Genomic DNA, 5,016 nt, shown 5'->3' with positions numbered 1-5,016 from the left:
TTTTTTTTTTTAAATATATATATTGCATTTTAGGTTTTGGGGTACATGTGAAGTGCATGCAAGATTGTTCCATAGGTACATACATGGCAGTGTGGTTTGCTGCCTTCCTCCCCATCACCTATATCTGGCATTTCTCCCCATGATATCCCTCCCCAACTCCCCACCCCTCACTGTCCCTCCCCTAGTTCCCCCACACAGACCCCAGTGTGTGATGCTCCCCTTCCTGTGTCCATGTGTTCTCATTGTTCAACACCCAGCTATGAGTGAGAATATGGGGTGTTTGATTTTCTGTTCTTATGTCAGTTTGTTGAGAATGATGGTTTCCAGGTTCATCCATGTCCCTAAAAAGGACATTAACTCATGGTTTTTTATGGCTGCATAGTATTCCATGGTGTATATGTGCCACATTTTCCCTCTCCAGTCTATCATCGATGGGCATTTGGGTTGGTTCCAGGTCTTTGCTATTGTAAACAGTGCTGCAATGAACATTTGTGTGCATGTGTCCTTATAGTAGAATGATCTATAATCCTTTGGATATATACCCAGTAATGGGATTGCTGGGTCAAATGAAATTTCTATTTCCAGGTCCTTAAGGAATCACCACACTGTCTTCCACAATGGTTGAACTAATTTACACTCCCACCAACAGTGTAAAAGTGTTCCTATGTCTCCACATCCTCTCCAGCATCTGTTGTCTCCAGATTTTTTAATGATCACCATTCTAACTGGCATGAGATGGTATCTCAATGTAGTTTTGATTTGCATTTCTCTAATGACCAGTGATGATGAGCATTTTTTCATGTTTGGTGGCCTCATATATGTCTTCTTTTGTAATGTGTCTGTTTATATCCTTCGCCTACTTTTGAATGGGCTGGTTTGTTTTTTTCTTGTAAATCTGTTTTAGTTCTTTGTAGATTCTGGATATTAACCCTTTGTCAGATGGGTAGATTGCGAAAATTTTTTCCCATTCTGTTGGTTGCCGATTCACTCTAATGACTGTTTCTTTTACTGTGTAGCCAAAATAGAAAGGAATCTTAACAATCCTGAGCTAGATCTAAACCTTGCAATGAGTATGTGGATGGCAAATTCAAATATGACCCAGTGGGGCACTTTCTGTTCCTCCGAGGCAGCCTTTACACAGGTTTAGGAAGATTTGCTGAGCATTTTACAGTATAAGGCACTAACTTTTTTGTAAGCCTTCTAAGATCAGGAAAAATGTATTTAATTTGCAAATGATGCAGGTATATTAATACCTAAAATTTTAATGCGCCATAGGAATGTAACTACAAAATTCTAGTGTAAGTCAAGGAAAGCCATCACACTAAAATCAGCAAGCCTCTTAACTATAGAGCAGTAAATGTGGCCAAAAACATTTAAATAAAACATAGAGCAAAACTAAATTGAATAAAAAAGAATTTTAAACACTGCCAAATGCAAAATTAAGCTCTCTTGTTCTCTCATTTTGCAGTTAATTTACCCCCATTACAACATTACAACTCCTTGGTCTATTATTTGCCATGAATTTTACTGCCAGGATTTTAGCTGCTTTTTAATATGCCCTCAGTTTTATACACACATGCACACACACACACATACACACACACGGGGTGTCTTCAAATATTTCATGGCAAATGCAAATTATGAAAAAACTACACATGTATTTCAAATTTTTTGCACCAAAATAAACTCATACTAACTTGTTATATATAACATGTCTGAACAGGATCTAGTTTGAGGCACTAAGAAGAATAAGACAGTCTGCAGCCACACTACCTTGAATGTGCCCAATCTTGTGTGATCTTAGAAGCTACTCAGGGATGGGACTGGTTAGTACTTTATAAGAAGGATAAGACATCAGTTTGAAAAGAGCCCCTATCAGAGCAATATAAATTCTGCTAACATTGAAGCAGAAGAAACACCAAATTTTTTGTGATGTTTGGGTGAAAGAACGATGAAATCATTGATGCTTTATGAAAAGTTTATGGTGAAAAGGTCCCCAAAGAAATCAGCAGTTTACAAATGGATCACTCATTTTAAGAAGTGATGAAACAATGTTGAAGATGACGCTCATAGCAGCAGACTAACCACATAAATTTGGAAGGAAAAAATTAATCATTTGTTTCCTAGCTGAAGAGGACAAACAATTAACAGAACACGTAACAGCCAATGCCATAGACATCTCAATTGGTTCAGCTTACACAGTTCTAAAGTTGAAACTTTCCAGTGAATGAGTGCGAAAACCGTTGTGCCTAGATCAGCTGCATACAAAAGCAGAGCTGTCCGTGGACATTTTAAACAGGTGGGATCAAGATCCTGATGTATTTTTTCATAGAATTGTATCAGCAAGTGAAGCATGGTTTTACTGATACAATCTTGAAGATGAAATCCAACCAAAGCAATGACTACCAAGAAGTAGAAGTGGTTCAGTCAGAGCAAAAGCAGACCAGTCAAAAGCAAAGGCCATGTCAACAGTTTTTAGGAATGCTCAAGGCATTTTGCTGTTGACTTTTTCTGCAGAGCCAAGGAAAGATAACATCCGTTTATTATGAGAGTGTTTTGAGAAAGCCAAAGCTTTATCGGAAAAATGCCTGAGAAATCTTCACCAGAGAGTCCTTCTCAACCATGTCAATACTACCACTCATTCTTCTCATCAAACAAGGGCAGTTTTGCAAGAGTTTCAGCAAGAAATCATCAGGCATCCACTTTGCAGTCGTAGTTTGCCTGCCTCTGACTTATTTTCGTTTCCTTATCTTAAAAACATATTTAAAGGATTCCTATTTTTCTTCAGTTAATAATGTAAAAAAGACTGCATTGGCATGATTAAATTCCCAGCACTTTCAGTTCTTTTTGAGGATGGGGAATGGGGGATGGACGGTACAGCTGGTATTATTACTAACAAAAATGTCATGAATTTGATGGAACTATGTTCAGAAATAAAGTTTATGGGTTCTTTTTTATTTTTATCTTTTAATTCTAGTTTTCCATGAACTTTTTGAAGTCTCCTCATATATAACATTAGGACATAAATTACCTCCAGAACAAAAGAAAAAATGTTTGTACCCTAAGCAGTGCATGCTTGGCACTTTCTGCAAATCCCCCCAACATCCAAAATTATTTGTGTGTGACTAATCCTAGGCTGGGCTATTGTTCAAGTAACACATAGCAAAATCTAGATGTTAAATGATATTTAATGAGAGTCTAAGATGATAAATTTTTGCTTTAACTTTCAACACTGAATTAGCAGCACTGAGGAGGCAATATAAGATAGTTAAGGGCCTAAAAGTATGGATGTGAATTTCTACTGGGTAATTAAAATCCATGTGAGTTGGCAAATCACTTAACTTTTTGTAACCCTATACAATGTGTGTTAGGAAAATAATACCTAACCTCTAGAGTTATTGTGAAAATTAAATGAAATAGCACATGTAAAGTATGTTAGCATATAGTACAATATTAGTAGTAGTAAAAATCATTTGTTGTTTTGATCATTTAAGTATTGTGCTTATTGAACAATTCCTAGTCCTCCCAGATTTCACAGCAAACTCTTGTTGAAATATATAAGGAGTTACAGTCATTCACAGCTTTTTGCCCAAATCCAAAACCTAAAAAAGATAATTCTCTTCTTGTGTGCAGTTAGTTTCTAATATTAGATGATATTCTAAGCCTACCTAATGTTTCTTATATCTGTCCTTAAATACATAAACCTCAGTATTGTTCATGAGAATATATAGATTTATAGCTCATAGAAGTAAGTGCTTTTCAAATTTATTACAGAGAATTGTTTGTTTTAGTAATTTTTTAAAGATGTGTCAAAATCACAAAAACCAGACCATCTCTGAGAGTCAGGGGAACCATCTGCTCAGATCCGTATTGGCACTGCTCTCCCTCCAGGCCAGTGTACAGAGCAGCTTGTTCAGGTGGCTACAAATCCTGGCTCAGGTGATACTTTTCTTAGGTAGAATATCTAAATAGCTGGAGGAATGACAGAGTACTGAGTTTTAATTGTAAAGGTGTCACTCTGCCTGGTTCTACCCTGAAGCATTCTACGGTAGAATGGAGCAGAATGTCTGAGGTCCTCAGCCACTAAAATTAGTGACGGAATGAGGGACCCTTTGATGTAGCACTGAATTGTTTTTTGAACCAAAGTTCACAGAAGGCCTTGTCAGAATCTTATGTCTAAGGAAGCATAAGCTTCTTAGCCAAAATAAGAAGTCACAAAATTCCAAGGAAATCGAATAGTGAAATTTGTCTGAATAATGTTTTGAGGAATGATCAAAATACTGTATGTGTTTGGAGAATAACTAAAATTCTAGGACTGAAGCTCTACTTACCTCATTCTTCATTCACCATTTTTACATTTACATTCATAACTCAGAGAGATGGGAAGATCAAAAAGACAGAAAGAGTGAAATTCTGTTTAATTGCAGGATCTTATGTTCACAGGAAGTTTGAAATCCTGAATCCTTATTAAAAGTTTAATCTGCATCTCCTTTATAGCAACACAGTTCCAGTTGTGACAGTTTTACATCTTGGCAAGCGAATTTAATCCAGGAGAATGCATTTGCTTACTATTCTCTTGGACAAACAAATTGTTGGTGTGCCTTGACATTCTAGAACAGTAACTCTCATTATTTTTCTCTGTTGTTATTCACAAACTTTGACATCTTCCTGTCATTAGCATTATCCAGGCAATTCATCAAAGCTTCAGTTTTAACATAAACTCCTCAAACACACCTCGCTTGTGAAGTGTCCTCACTGGCTTTCTTCTGTTATATCCCTTCAAGTTAACTTCCAGCTGACAAATCAAGTGTTTTTTCTTTTCTGTAACCATTAATCTTCACTGAAAAGCCGTTCAAATGCCTTCCAACAGCTTCAGGGGCAGAACCTCCTGCTGGTGCTCATAACTCTCATAAATATTATTGGGATTGTGCATGTACATCAGAGAAAGATTTTTAACCCCAGAGAACATGAAAGAAACAACAACAGCTTCATTCTGAGTGAACAGAAGTTGTGCAG

Source organism: Sapajus apella, unplaced genomic scaffold (genome assembly GCF_009761245.1).
Source record: "Sapajus apella isolate SASKATOON/1434 unplaced genomic scaffold, GSC_monkey_1.0 scaffold42, whole genome shotgun sequence".
Lineage (NCBI taxonomy): Eukaryota > Metazoa > Chordata > Mammalia > Primates > Cebidae > Sapajus > Sapajus apella.
The sequence above is the reverse complement of the archived record's forward strand: the minus strand, read 5'-3'. Positions refer to the sequence as shown.